A 16380-nucleotide genomic window follows, 5' to 3' on the forward strand; every position below is an offset into this window, starting at 1 on the left:
GGTTATGATACTGCCACAGCCTGTACATGTAGCTGGTATGGTAGTCTACAAGGACATTGTGCATAGACACAGACACAGAAGGTGTAAGAGAGAAAAAAGAGTAAAAAAGCATTCTCACTGATCAAGAGGTTACTGAAAGATAAACTAAATGGGTTGGAGATACAAACGTGAGGACTTTGAAAATTTTTAATAACTGAGGAGAAAGAAATAAGATGCTAAAACTTTCCTCTTGGTCCTCTTACATAAATGGTTTATTAAGAAGAGAGTAATTAGGTATGGGGTTTCATTCTGTTTATTTTTACCCCAGATACTCCCACAGCATTTTTGAAATTTAAGTGGTGCATATGTCCGTTCAAAACTTAGGCACCAGTCTTAATGACATTATTTGCCAAAATTTCCATTGACGTGAGTATTTGCCACAGTTAAGCTTGCAAAAGCTATGATGGTCCTTTAGGATTTTTCCAGTAGCCATGAATCCAGAGGGAATCTGGAGGATAAAAGAAGACCCAACATTTTGCGGAGATTAAATGATCAGAGATTTTTTCAGCCTTTTAAATTCTAGACCTGTTGTGTAAGTCATTGCGCAAGTGACCCTCACTGTTTGTAGCATGCAGAGAACACAGTTGTGATTTTGTCATTGACATATGTTAGTAAGGACTTGTAAGCAGGGATTGCTGAGTGAAATGAATTGCATTGCATTACTTATGTCATGTTTAAGTCTGACTTAGGAAAGAATGTTCTGGGATTTTTACCAGTGCTGTAATAGTTTTCTTACAGTATTTCAGTTTACCTTCTGCACTTCACTGGATTAGTGAATGGAAAGCAATTTACAGAAAGCAACCGGCTTGGAAAGATGAAAGGAAGATGAAGTATCTTTTGATTTTGTGTTGTTATTAAGATTCCCCTCTTCAAAATGTCTTCATCTCAATATAGATGTTACTGGAGGCGAAGGATTGGGAGTGGGGCTCTGGTGGACCAGCTGGAGTGTGTAAATGGGGGCTAGTATAGACGCAACAATACTTGGTAAGTTCCTAAAAATTATGTTGACAGCTGTTAAGCTCATCTATACTCAATGTGTTTTTTGAAGAGAAGCCAAGGAATTTTTAATCAAGGAAGATTACTGAGCAGATTACTGTGTGCTTAAAAATAGACTTACTTTTATTAGTAAAACTTTTTGTATAAGCCTGAAGTGTTACATTTTTCACTGAAAATGCAAAAGCTGTTTTGATTTAAAACAGTATTAAATTATTATGAATGAGATGGAAAGAGATAATGAGATGGAAAGAAGATAATATTTATTCTGTTTAATCGAAATGTTGTATAGGAATGTCAGCATGAGTAATATAAATGCATTTTAGCTTTAGAATTTAATGGATCTCAGACTGACATTTCAAGGGAGAGAGCATTTTCAGTGACTTGTTAGATTGGAAAATGTCTGATTTAAAGAAAATTTTTTATGGAATGTTTTTGTGTGAAGTTATTTTGGTAGTCTGCTCTCTTAGGACCAATTGCTAGTCTTTTCCCACACTAATGAAACTAGGTCACTAGTTTTTGGCACTCGTCCAAGTTGTGAGATTTATTTGGTGTTCAAGCACACTGTCTCGAAATAGTGATGCAATGTCAGCAAGGCCACTTTTCATTTCATGAACATCATTTTCAGTGCCCTGGAATTAATTTATTCACTGACCTGTTAATAACTGCAATCTGTCACTGGCTTAACAGAGGCTGAGGAAGTGTCTGGAAATAGTCATGGTCACCCTACCAGGTGATCAGTTACAGGACTGCTGTTCAATGTAACAATGTTGGTTTTGATCCTGCAGAAGAGTCTGACTGTTAATGAAAACAATCCAGCAACTTAATCAAAAGGAAAATACGTGTAATTAGTAAATATTGGAGAGAGATTGAAGTGGTGGTTTTACCCCACAATAAACTACAGTGTATCTGAGAATATTCTGGTTACCTTTGAAAAAGTACAGAAATTCAGCATCTGTAGATATATAATTCTTTGGAAAAGCACATTATACTAGTGTTGACAAATAAAAAGAAGCTTAGTAATCTTAATTTGCTGGTGTTTCAGGTTTGTTCTCATCCCAGACTTTACAATGTTTTTGTTGAAATCAGGATTGTCTTTTGCCACAGGCGGGACAGGCAGTTACGTTGTGGCAGTGGGTTACTCTGCAGAGCAAAATAGCTGTTAGCCCTTTTCTACCTCATACGAGCCAGAGTCCTGGAGAGACAAGCTTGATGCTGCCATTGAGGGAGAAGGATTCAATGGTCAGAGAACAGTTCTTATTGTACAGTGGCACAGCTGGTTAGTAATTCCTAGCAATGCTGCTGCTATCTTCAATTTTTGTGTTTCTGCTGTAGAGAAGTATCATACCTAGCTCTACAGGCATCGCCCACTTTGTGCATCCTAGCTCTGAGCCTTTTACCTTACTTTAGATCTGAGTATTTCTCCTGTTCCTCATTTACCATTCCCCATGGTATGGGCTGCACAGCATCCTGCCCCTTAATCCACCATCTTGAAAAATTAAATTTTGCCTATAGCAGTAAGATGGCTCTGATTAAAGTGTCAGGCATCATCACTCCAACTAGTAAACCCTACTCTGGGGTATATAGGGGGACAGGCTTTTCTAGACTTGTGAAAAAACTGATCTTTGGGCACAGATTTAAGCTTAATAATGAAAAGGTTTTTTATGCGATTTTTTGTTTTCTTTGGTTTGTTTTTGCTATGGAAGGGTTATGGTTTTGGGGGATTTCGAGATGTAATTTAAAGCAGCTGAGGAGCTTCTGAGTTAGGGTACTTCTTGTGATATTTGAGATATTAAATTTCTGATGGAACTTAAGCAGAGCGTAGTTCAGATCTGCTATCACTGCCATTGCAAGCATGGAAAGAGTTGCCATTTTTTTGGTCTCAGGTTTCATAATCAGTAGTGGGGGTTTTCTTGAGTTTTACTTTCAGGTAAAACTTGTGGCCTGAATTTCCATGGCTGAGCAATGATAGTTGAAAACATGTCCCTTCTTCATCATGCCTTGGAAAGTAAGTGTAAGTGAATAGCTATTTTTATTTCTAATCTGATTTTCTCCAAGTCTTGCTTAAATGTCTTAATGACATTTGAGGATGGAAAAACACTAGGGGTCATTTTTATCAGTAACTTTTATGTTAAAATGGAGAATCTTTGAAAATTCCAACTTTGTATAGTGTACCTGAGGTCTTTAGAGGGACCAAACATCTTGTTATATCCATTGAAGTATTATCCTACACTTCTGTAGTGCTGGAAGAGAATTTGTGAAATCAAATTTGAAGGCTAGTTGTTTTCCTGGAATTTTATAGGGAATACTTTTTTAAATTTAAAAAATGGCAAAATGGGACTAAATAATATCAGCTTTTTCTCCTTGACTCTTGCTAAAACCAGTATTTTCAATGAAAACTTGTGTAAAGGGCAGTAGCTACTGCATACTCCTCTGTTTTGTGATATTTATCTTATCAGACTGCTAACTATATGATTTCCCTGCATGGAACAAAGGAAGGTCTGGCTACTTTGCATAATATCCAGTCTTTCAGTGTATGGAATGCTAGCAAATTTTGATGACTTGGTCCAAGGCATCTTTTGATGTCTCCTTTGTTTTCAGATTCTTTCAAGTGACAGTAAATTAAGCTGCTCTCTATTCTCTCCATCTGCTGACTGGTCCCCAAAGTCTTTGTAACAAAAAAGAGTAAAAATAAAGTAAATTATAAGTGATTAATTTTCTAATCTGATAAAGTATAAAACAAAAACTGGAGATGAACAATGCGAAAGAACATTTTGATCTAGTAAATCACATAGATGCAGGACATACTTACTTGATTTTTCATGCTAGGAAGATCAAATGAAAATTATTTGGATACATCTCCCTGTGTTTGAGATCTGTGTTTTTCTTAACAACATACTATTGAAATCTTTTTGGTTGTATTAGTTTTTAAATTACTTTTAGGAAAATTCTTTTGGTAGTTTATAGTGTTTTTATACTATTACATTTTTATTACATAGTGTGGTCATGATTCACATGATTGTTTTTTGCGGGGAGAGCTTGTTTATCTTTTTGTTTCAGAAAGAAATAGAGAAATATGTTAATGCTTGGTGACTTTCTAAACTCGCAGTTGTTTTGGCGCCTTGAACATGTTTGGAAAATCTCTCATCCTGAATCACTAGTTCACCTGCATTGTAAGATACATAAAATAGAGAAGTTTAATCACCTAAACATATGTATCAATGTTGTTCTTTAAAATATCAGTATGCTAAGGGTTTGCTGGGTTTTTTTTTTGTTATTACTGTGACAGAATTTTTTTCATTTTGCTGAGCTTGGCATCTGTATATTGACTGTTTCAAACGTGTTTCTATGACACTTTTGCCAAATATTTCCATTTACCAATAACATAAGCTAAGTGCAGTTTTCCTCTTATGTCATGAGGTCACTTTTTTCATCTGTTTTTACTGGGCAAAGTTCTTTGGAAAATATCTCTCATAACTCTTATTGTAAAGAGTCAGCAGGTGATACTTCTCCCAGGAGAGCTGGAGTAAAAGTAGGTCTTGCAGAAAGCAGATGAATTAGAACCATTTAAAAATATTGGAAGTGTTCATAGGTTTGAACACTTTATGTGTTGAATTTTCACTCTATATTATATGACTTTATTGTTGTAACTCTGCCTTCAAAATCATCCAGCTATTCTCAGGTGCATTATCTCAATTACATCTAAAATTTCAGTGAATTCACGTATCTTCTAAACAGAAGGAAAAATTTAAACATCTCCCAAGTAATTTCTTCCAGCCTATATGAATGAGTGAGATGCTGGGTGGATATTAGTGGAATTATAAGAAAAAAAATTCTGGAAAATTCATCTTAGATCACAGACTTCCCCACCATTTTTCTCTAGTGGAAGTCTGTCCCAATGTAGCAATAAACATGGGAGAAGTTGTCCTCTTAGAAAAGATCAGTGAAGGGAAGCTACTTTGATTGGAAATCTGATATTTTCTGTATAATTTCCTCTTTCTGGAATCTTAGAGTGCTACCACACCTGGAGTCAAACATAAGCAAGCCAAAGTTAAAGTTTCTCTCTCTGTACCCTGCTACCTGGTTGGACAACTCTCAATTCAGACAGTAACTAGGTTAATCTTAATTGTCAGAACAAAGCACAGAGTAGCGAAAGGACCTAAGTGTTGCCGAGTTTTCATGCCTTGAAGTAGAAGCCAACCTTTCCCTTCACGTGGTTCCTAGAAGTCTGTTCTTGCCAACAGAAGATAGCATATGGAACTCAGTTCCCTAAACACGGTGTCCTTGTGCCTTGGAGTGTCTGGTTGGGTCTCTGATTACTTCTGTGGACTTGCTGTCAGTGCAGGAGCTGTACAGGTACTGCAACATCCAAAGGCACTTTTCAAACTTCGTTGTATTAAATTGAATCCCATGCATAATCTCAGTGTTAGAAGGCTTAAAGCACAGAAGGCTTTAAGGGGAATTTCTTGTAAAATACAGAATGTAAGAGCAAATTGTTTCAAATGGATGTGTCGGGGTTTGGATTATTCTCTTTTTTTAAAAGGGATAGGCAGTATACAATTATGTGTGAATGATATGCTCTGATAACAAACTCATGCAGGTACAGAGGTATACCATAGGTCTGCACATAGCCATTGTAAATATACCAAATACAATCTGAGAGGAAAAAGTATGCTTCAGAATAAATATATAAGTGTATGTTGCATGGCTGTAGCCAGTAATTTCCTTTGAATTTTGGTATATAAAAGCTTACATAAAAGATTGTAGCAACTCTTTTATAAGTAATAAGTCATAAAAATAGAGTAAATGTTCATATTTTTATTATTTTGTTATCCATATCAGTCTTCATTTTGCATAAAATTTTAAAAAGGTGGGAAAGAAAAGAGTTGATACAGGATTGACTGCTTCCAATATGGAAGAGAAATATGATCATTTGAAGACCAAATGCTCTCTGCTATAATAATTCTCCCTGAAAATTAGCTGGTAGCTATGATCTTTTATTGAAATTCCTAAGTTTGATGCTAGATTCATGTGCTAATTGCCATGAGTTTGAGTGAGGTAATATATAGCATGTACTTTAAAGTTCTTTCACCTGAGGAAATTAATAGACAATTTTAACCCAGTTATATTGGACTATCACTTGCTATAGGACTGAACTCATAGCAGTGAAAGATTTCTTACTGCTTCTCTAAGATTAGAGGCAGAAATGAGTGTCTGAATTTTTGATAGTTAGGTTTCTCAAAAGCATGTTATACCTAGCCAGCTTTATAACTACTACAGATGATCAAAAGTCTTCATGCTGAAAACTTTAGAAGTGCCAGATTTCTGGATATCTATCTCTTCAACTGAATAGGAGGTCACCCAGAGCATAACACTGTTGCCATTAAAAAGCTTTCTTTTCTTCAATCTTGAAGTGAGAAATACAGAAGAAGAAAGAAACACTGGGAGTACAAAAATAATAGTACATGCAGCATAGGAAGCAACTTTTGTTGTCCTTACTCATTGTTCATATGAAAAAAAAAAGCTTCTGTGAATTAAGAAGGATTTAAGGTAGTCTTGGAAATGTCAGAGGTCCAAATACTGAAAAAGCTGATATGCTGTCAGTTCTGATGCTTCTCTGTTTTAAAATGGGTTAAACCCCAAGTAAATTGTTTCCATGTTCTGTAAAAGAGATGTCCTAAATTATAGAATGTAACTACAGATTGTATTGTAGCTACAGATTTTGTGATATGCTAGAATTCCCTGCAATACGTATGTAATATGTAGACAAGACTTTTTTTCCAGGTCAGTGGGGTCTACTCTACTTTAACCTTCACTAAAATTTTTTTCTTTAGAATACCTTTTTCTATTTCTTTTTTTTTTTCCATTTTTAAAATCTGAATTTAGTTTGGTATGGTTGAATGTCTGCAAATGTTGAATGTCATGCTTTTCTATTCCTAGAGAAAAGGTGATTATACATAATGGAACCAGTAATAGTGACAAAATTTCTCTATTGTTTGCTTTTGAAAAAACCCACTGCAACACCCCTGAAAAAAAAGCCTCCCAAGCCCCCAGTGTTTATTCCTCCAGGAAAATAAGTGTTTATTTAAAAAACAAGGACAAAAAAATCAGTGAAAGTTATCTTTTGCATTTCTTGTTCTGGTGGGCCAAATAATTATTAGACATGTGTTTCAGGTTTTTCAGTTGCCATATATTTAGCGGATTTGTTTAAATATCTGTTAGCTTGTCCTGTCATCCAGGAGCTAGCTACTGCATTAGAAAATTTGGTCTTCAGAATTCCTTTATCTGGACATGGTCCTGAACTTTTTCTAGGTGACCTTTCATGGATATTTGACAAGGCAATCACCAGACATTCCTTCCAATTTAACGTTCACTGATTCTGTGATTTTAGCAGTTCAATGAAGTATCAAAACATGTTATTTTAGGTTTTGAATTTTTATTTCTCAGAATCAACGTCTTCACTTCTCAGCACAACATAAAAAAACATGTTAAATGTGTATGTGAGTCTAAATCTGGTTGGTTTTTTCCTTTCCCCTGCCCCTTGCATAGAAAAGAGAAGTAGTGCTTCACAGTGGTGAAGTATGGTGTGTCAATGGAAAAATCGTTGAATTTCCTGAAAACCTCATTCAAAGAATAAAATATTGTTGAGTCTCATGCTATTTTTCTGATTTGTTATTTTTTTATTCTCTTGTTTCCTGATGTAATAGAACTTCATATTATCACTTCTGACAAAACCCCTACTCCAAATGTTTCATTACATGTACTATTCATACTTTAGTCTTTAAAAGAAAGGAGTTTTAGTCTTTTAAACAAGGGTGTTATGTGATTTCTGCCTTCTTCTTACTCTGTGTGGTGTGGACAGTAAACTCACTTTCATGTTCTTCTATTGATTGTAATAGGCTTACTGCAGATCTGTGGTGTACTCCTGCATAACTAAGGATAAAGTATGTAAGATGTAGTTACGGAGTTGCTGCTAAAAGGAGTTTGGCTTAAGCTGTCACATCAGGAAGCCAGCTTGAGTAACAGGAAGGAAAAAATTACACTTACAAATAAATGCAGAGTAGTGAAGTAGTAATACTGCTGCAGCTAAGATTGGGATGAACTTGGCTGTTTAGTTGGAGATCTTTTCCTGCTCTAAAGGTAAAATATGTTCTGAGATTATCTTAAAAGTGTCTGTATCTTACTGAAAATGTGATTATCGTGAACAGTCACATATAAGGAACAAGAGATCCACAAGGTCCAGTGATTCTTTACCCAGAAGGTGGCAGGACAGAAGATATAAAAAGGAATGGGGAGACAGCCTAGCACAGCACCTTATCCAATTCTAATTTGAGTGTGTATGAGGATATAAATGTGAGGATCAAATTGTAATAATTCATTTCAAAGTGTGTCATCAGAATGTAGAGAGACTACTAAGAACAACTCTGAGATTGGTGGTGAATTTTTAGAGTAATAGGTCTTTTATATGGCTGAAGAAGTTTTTATCTGAATTTAACATTACTATACTCTAGCGTGCCTGACATTACTGACTGAGTTGCCTTGGGGTGTTTGTTCCAGGTTTTGCTGGGTCATATTGGGTTGCTTGTTCTGGGACTTGTTTCTAACTACCAAGTAGGAATCTGTCTTTCAGCATATGTCTAGTACCTCTGCATATGCAAAGAATATATGGCATGATCTTAACTAAAAGGTTTTATTTTGAAAATAACATTGAGATAATTGCTTTGTTTTGATATTTAAGAGAAAAATGAGATTTTTTTTTTGTTTTACTTGTTTATTCTTATCAAAGATGTAGTTTAGCTGTTGCAGTTTTCATCATTCTCTGAAGTAGCCATTGATAGAGGTAAGGTTCTGCATTGCCTGAAGAATTGTGACTTAAATCCATCAAGAATGCCAAAGTAAACTGATATGAAAAATACCATAACTAATGCAAGTGTCAAATTTTCTTTTCTTAAAGGAATGATCCCTTATTTATATGTACATAGTCTAATTCTGTCAGGGAGAGTGTTACTGCTAGGCATTTACATAAACAGATCAATAAGCACTTACCTTAGGGGAAGTGCATTTTCAAGATCACAGATCCATCATTTCTCTGTGTGATGATGTTGACTTTTTGTCACAGAGAAATGAATGCTTAATAATATAATGAATATTTCTGTTATTCCTTGAACATTATTATCAAATCACAGGTTTCTGAAAGGTTGAGTGTATATAATATTTTACAGTAAATTTTTAGTGTACAGCTGTATAGATGGTAAGGTTACACTAATGATAGATTTTTAGTAGGCTAGATAATAGAATCATAAGCACAGACCAACTGTGGAGTTTGGTTGGCTGACTGTACATGACCAAACTTGACTTTTGACATTTACTGAGACAAGTATGGCTGTTTCTGCAGCTGTATACAGGGTCTTTGCTGTCCCTTTCCTCTGCAAAATAGTGATGCCCACTAAAATGAAAGTAATTTCTGGGGAAAAGTTGATATGATGTTGGTTTCTCTTCCTGGTACTTCCCTTCTATATAGAGATTTAAGCAGGTGAACATAATATCTTTGAAGAATTTAAAGTCAGCTTTAACAAAGTGTAATGACATAGTTATTTTGTTTTAAATAATCATAGGTTATGAAAAATGTAGTTAGTATTTTTAAATAACTTGAAATTTTTTTGGATAAAAATGTTATTGATTCATTTTTGATCTTCAGATATGTGTGAAGTAAAGTATGAGTAGGAATTCTTATGTCTATTCTTAGAAATGTAAAGTAACTCCAGACTAACCTTCACTGCCACAGAAGTGGGATATTGGAACATGAACTATTCACGATGTAGCTCATTGATTTTTGAATGTCTGATTAAAGTAAATTACATCAATCACTGAGATGGCAATGTAGAAATATTGAAGTGGTATAATAGTAGTAATCAATTCTACAATGAAAAATTCAGTTTTAAGAATGTGTGTGGGAGGAAATTTTTTCCCAAGAATTAACTGCATTTGAATACCATTTCATCTAAATAGAACACACCACCATTTGACTGATATTTTAATTTCTAGTAATCATTGACATTCTTCATGAGAAGTTGCATTTGATTCCATCTCTTGAATATTGGCCTGCTAAGTTTTTGTTTCTCTACACTAAAAAAAAAAAAAAAAGCCTTATTCTGATTTTCATTGCATCATACGATGAGTCAAATATTTTCAGCACTTCTTTGGTAGTTATTTTCATGGTCAGTCTGCCAGTTTTCTCTGTCATCTTTTGCTGTGATTTACTAAGGTCTTTTAAGGGTTAGTGAAAAAGGCTGATTTGCACATTTTTTAGCCTCATAATCAAGTATGTGTCTGATTCAGTCAAAATCTTAAAATCTGTCGTTTCTAAACACAATCATAATTAAGCAAGGTACACTTCTTCAAAATAATTTTCTTAAGATGTTAGGAAGGTTCTTTTTAATTACTGGTTTGTTGTAATGTAGACTCCCAAATACCTAGAAAAAATTACAAACCTCTCTATTTAACTTAGTAAATATTTTACAATATGTGATTAAAGATTGATTCAGTAATGCACCACACTCCTTTTTTGTCTTTCTGGGGAAGAAATATGATATTGAATATGAAACTAGGTAGAATCTGGCTTCATAGAGTAGTTAATGTTTTGTTGTTGCAAAGGCTATTTCATAATGCTTTGCCATCATGGCTGTAGTTTAATAGTGCAGAAGCAGAAAGTAACCAATGAAAAAGTTCATCAGTTTGAAAATCCTACTTGCAGAAAATGGAGAAGCTTGCTAGAAGTCATCTACTTATTTAATTGTTCTAGCTCCAGTTCATATTTACGTCATTAAAAATACATAGTTTTAGTCTTCAGTGTACTTTTGATCTTCTACTTCCAGTCTGCTTAGAAACCAGACAGCTGAAGCTTCATTAAAACTTGTCAATAAAACTTCGCAGGTAAGATAAACAAGAATTTATATCTCTACTATTAAATCCATACTGTTTATTTGTGCTTAGTGTCACTGACCTTGCCTTGTGACGCTAGGCAAATACGAATGATTCAAAATAATTTGAATGGAATTTCACATAACTAAGGACTCTCTCATTTGCCTGGAACTGAGGTTCTAATGAACTATTTAACCTAAGTTAAATTTGTAGAAGTTGATACCATAGTTCTTGTGTTTTCAGGAGTCTAAGTAAATGTAGATTTACAAGATAACTTAGTGAAGAAGATGTATACATAATGGTACACTGTATCTAAGTAATTTTAGTTGTTGGATACTTATGTTTACTGTAATTCCAAGTGTTCCTTGACTTAGGGTCATGCTGTAGGGTGCCTAGTTCGTTTTACAGACTACTGCTTATTGAACTTGCTCTTTTGAATTACTTTAAGTAGAGGTGATGAAAAGTAGCTCAGTGAATGCTTAGTGAATGCTAGAATACAGAATCCTTTAGGTTGGAAAAGATTTTTAAGATCAAGTCTAGTGGTTATTTACTTGACTGATTTATTGTAGTAAAGACATAAAAGTGACATGGGCAGAAAAGAAAGTGTAATATATTGTGATTTATTGAAGGACAGAGTGTATAAAAATATTTTTCTTCCATATGTGGAAGGTTAAATCTGTAATGTGTCTGAATAAAGTTATGTCTTGCTACTCCCTTGCACTTAGTATTCTGCAACAGCTCATGTAATAATTCTAAATGTGAAGAAAGGATGGTGTTGAAGGGATTGGTACTATACCCAAAACATTTTAATTATTATAAATGTAAGATTTAACACTTTAAAATAACTTCTGTTTTTGCCTTGTGCAGACTGTTGTATACCCATGCATGCATCCATACACTCATGCTTTTAAGTGAATATAGCTAGTTAATTCACTACCTACAATTTTATTTTTCTTTTTTTTTTCTGGACTTTTATTTTTGTAGTTGAATTTAACATAATTCCAGCTTGAATTTTTTGTTTTAGAAACATTTTGTGGAAATATTTTGAAAATTCTAAATGACAATGACTCCAAAATTCTTATTAAGTGCTTTGGAAAAGTGTAAGCTACCAAAGTATCTGTTTGCTAGGGGAGAAAATAGATTTAGACATCAGAGGCTTGTAGTGACTATTTTCAGCTTCTATTGACATTGAAGAAGTACAAATAATGACTTTGTTCAATTCTTGACAATTAAACATTCAAAAGGATTAGCAAAGTGTCTGTTTTTGACTAGTGCTGTGTGATATTTGTATTTCTTTAAGTGTTTAACTGTGAAAATTTCAAACCTAAAATAGGTGCAGAAGTGATACTGGTGTTCGTTAAACACTGTTATTTTTCTTTTTTTCTACTTTTTTAGGCTCCTAATCATAGTAGAAGTGTTTGCTTTAATTGCGTGTAGGATGTTAGTAGTGGTATTTCCATTATTATGATGTGCAGTTTGTTCATTTTCATTTGATTAATTTCATAAATGTTCATGCCACTGATCACTCGAAGCCAGTTATGTTACGTTTTTGTACTAGCTTAGGGTTTGAGACATTTTATTCAATGTTTGGTGATATGAGGGGGGAACAATTGCCTGGTCTCAACAGGCTGCACCAGTTACCTTACAAGAGTTACCACAGTCAAAGGATAGAATATGAATTTTTGAAGACCTTCAAGGAAGAAGCTTAAAGGGATTTATAGAAGTCTCACAAACAACAGAAAATGTGTCCTCGTATTTCAGAAGACCTTATAGATGAAACCTTGTATATTGAAATGGAGGAGCTGAATAAATTCTGTAAAGCTTGTGAAAAGTGAAACATTGTCAGTGATGTGGCCATCAGCAAAAACATAGTGAATGTGAGTGTGTAATGCAGATAGCTCTTACTACAATCCGAGTTTCTTGATACCTTCACATTAAAAAAAAGGCCTTTTTATGACTGGCAGAACAAGAAGTGATGAAGTGATTAGATTATATTAAATACCTTTTGTGTCAGAGAACTTCTTTGGCCCTAGAAAACGTCTGTCTATCAAGCCTTCTGGGCAGTTAAGACTTTGTATCAGTTAAGGCTTTAATCCTTCTTTTATGGAAGAATTAATGTGGTATAGTTTCTTGGAAGTTTAGAAAATGCCTATTATATGAATCACTTTGTCTCAGTGGAATAAAAGCTCATTGAACTGTGATTCACAGTAGCTTCTTGTTTTATAGTTACATGAATCAGTGTTTGGATATTATATTATTCATACCATGAAGCAAGTGCAGTAGAATTAGGCTGTTGTGTTACATGTTGGAAAAATATTACGTATTTATACCTGGACAATTGTTCTGCAATGATGTAATGGCAGCAGTCTGTTAATTTGCCATTTACTTTAAAGTTCATTCAATCACTTCAATTTTGAATGTGATTTTTTTAAAGTCAATCCTACCCAAACGCTAATCATTTGCATGTCCTACTTTATATCTGTGGTATTTAGGTGAGTGATTTAAATGAACTTTTCAATTGTTTTTTTATATTAAAAAAAGATAGGTTTTCTTCTGATAACTATAAATCTAACACACTAGGAATAGAACTAATTTTGAATATTTTCTAAAATCTGTAATATCAAAGAATATTTTTAGAATTGCTTGGTGTCATTCATGTTTTCTATTGTAGCACAATAATACCCCAGTTAAAGATGAGAAGCCTGTATTTTAAGGCAAGTGGCAAGGTGGAGGAAGGTAATTGCTTCTGATGGAAAATATTTACTATAGAAGTGTAAGTATAAATGTAGAAAAGGTGAAATATATTGTTTCGAAATATAAGGAAATCAAGAGACTGTAACAGATGTGATAGGTTTTGAGTCTCTTTAGTTTTCTTTAGGCATCAGAGTAAAGAAAATTTAAGGCCTGAATTTAAGAGAATAGTTACTGTGTCCACAAGACTACTCTCCAGAATGAGGTGTGTGAAGGAAGGAGGCACAATGATGCTGGTTTCACAACCAGCAGTGAGAAGTGAGAATGAGAACAAGCAATGAGAAGTGAATGGGGGAGGCTGGAATTACTCCTAGAGTTCAAAGACCAGATTAAATCTCACAGTACAGGATTTTATCATGGACAATAAAACAAAAACCTAAAAGCATTACACTGATATTTTTACTGAATAGAAGCAGTGGAGAGTCAAATAGAAATGCAAATACAGGAATGCCAGGACCAGAAACAGAGCAGAGACACTGTCTTTAACATTTAGAGTATGAAGAATTTTCTGAAGTTTCATCCTAATACACTGATCAGCAGAGATATTAAAGATAATTGTATATACTGTAATCTAAACCCATTGTTTCTTTCAACAGGACTAGAAAAGAAAGCCTCTGACATTCGCAAGGTATTCTAGGTGGAGAAAAAATAAACTGCTTTCAATACTCTCTCAATACATTACTTATGATCTTTTTGACAGACCTTTTTGACCTGAAGAATAATTTTTGATGCTGCAAATGAAGCTCAGTGGAAGTGTGGAAAAACGGTTTTGAACTGGCAAAGGACTTGTAGAAAATTACTAAAGGAAATCAGAGTACATTTGATTGAGTAAATACAGCTCGAGCTATGAATCTCCACTGGTTGAGGTGATTGTGCAAACCATGTCAGGGTCTCCTTTTTCTGTCTGATCCCTTAATGAGTCCCTGAGGGCATAAATGAAGATGTTATTAGAACTTTTGTTTCTGACACAGATATACACTTTTGTACACTTGTTTTGTTTTCTTTATATTGAAACAAGAATAAAATTTAAAATCAAACAAAATTTAAATTTTGCATTGCTAATGAAACTGCTATAGACTAAATGTGTTTGAGTTAATTATTTTGTCTCCTGATGTACACACAGTCTAACATTCCTCAACAGTTGATTGGTCTATAGAGAAGTTTAATAATGAGTTTAAGTCTATAAGCTCAGATTTAAACTTTCAAGTACAAGGATGAATAGAGGGTATAGTTCTCCACATATGATTCTCCAGCTTATTTGAGCAAGTGAGACTTTAGAACCAAAGAGCTTGTATTGCATACCCCAAAGGTCTGAGTAGTCTCATGTCTTGTCTCCCACAGGGCAAGTGTCTATAAATGAAACTTCACTGGATTACTTTCCCAGTCTCTGGTTTTTTGATTCAGGGTTTTCTGAGCTGGATGAGTTTTATATATTTTTAATAACTCTTGTGGGATTTTGCTTCCATGAAATTGTCTGATCTTTCCTCCCCTTAAGCCCCTGCTTTGTTACAAGCTTTGTTCAGAACTTGTACCACTGAGCTGATTTTGCACAGAGGGATCTGTAAATTCTAATGTAACAGTGACCTGATAATTAAGTGATTGAATGATCTAAGTACCACTTTTTTTTTAATGACCATTACATCATTGCCAGTGCCTGCAACTGTGGATTCTCTGAGCAGTAAGGGAAGTGCTGACAAAACTCACGCTTTTTTTTTATTTTCTGCCTTTTTGGTCCTTGCTCCTTACCTCACTCACACTAGCTTATATGAGTCTCTGTGTTACCTGACAAAGAACAGTTGCTTTGTGGAATGCTAGCTCTGGTGACCTAGTCATGATGCACTTTTTCCTGATGTGGTTGGTTAAACAATTTAAATAGTTACATGGAAGGGTGTCAGCATATTACAAGCAGCTGTGTCAAGAGATTACTGCTTACTATCATACCCTCAGCTGCGTCTCTTGCCCTCCTGCCAGAAGTCATCACCATCATTCAGATCCACTTGCAGATCTACTTGAACAGCCTGTTCAAATTCTTCTTTATTGTAGTAAAAAATATAAAAGTCTACAAGAGAGTTACTATTTTAAGATGTCCAGGCTAATTTTGACTACAGTGGACTTGGAGAATCTGATTCTGAGTCCAGGGATCAGTTGTAGAAGCAACTTCATGGGCATTTAGAGAAGCAGTAACCTCTTTTATTGGAACAGCTGGACCTGTCAGGTTGACTAAGGTTGATGCCATGCAAGATGGAACTTCTCTTGTGTATTCTAGAACGACTGAGTAACTTAGGTTGGACAGGCACTTTTGAAGACATACTTCAACTCCCTGTTGAAGTCAGATCAGGTTCGTCAGGGCCTTGTGTATTTCTCAGCCTCTCTGACCAACCAGTTCTATGGTTTGATCCCTCTCCTTGTGAAAAACCTTTTTCCTTCTATTTTATTAGAATTTAATTTACTGTAATTTGTGATTTTTCCATCTGAGGCTCTTGCTGTGTATTTCTGAGATGAGTTGGTCTCTGTTTTTTCTATATCTATCATTTAGCTGGTTGAGGATAACAAGGACACTGTGGCAGATTGCCAAAAACTCCCTAAATTTATGGTAAATTACAGTCTTTGTTCTCCCCTCATTTTTTTGAGTGTAATCCTCTCACTGTCAGGCTCGTCAGTCACTTACTTTCCTGT

At 34.7% G+C, this 16380-nt stretch overlaps 1 protein-coding gene and 1 long non-coding RNA gene across 2 annotated transcripts in view; both read left to right on the forward strand.

The window, feature by feature from the left end:
* AUH (AU RNA binding methylglutaconyl-CoA hydratase) overlaps nucleotides 1-16380 on the forward strand; it is a 110867-nt gene that overhangs the window by 67108 nt on the left and 27379 nt on the right. The gene's annotated exons all lie outside the window — the stretch shown is intronic.
* On the forward strand, nucleotides 612-14746 carry LOC148219813 (uncharacterized). The gene is made up of 2 exons (XR_015799525.1): nucleotides 612-1023; nucleotides 14405-14746. It is a non-coding gene; the product is annotated as an uncharacterized LOC148219813 (long non-coding RNA).

The sequence above is a fragment of the Sturnus vulgaris genome, chromosome Z, assembly GCF_052056855.1.
Source record: "Sturnus vulgaris isolate bStuVul1 chromosome Z, bStuVul1.hap1, whole genome shotgun sequence".
NCBI lineage: Eukaryota > Metazoa > Chordata > Aves > Passeriformes > Sturnidae > Sturnus > Sturnus vulgaris.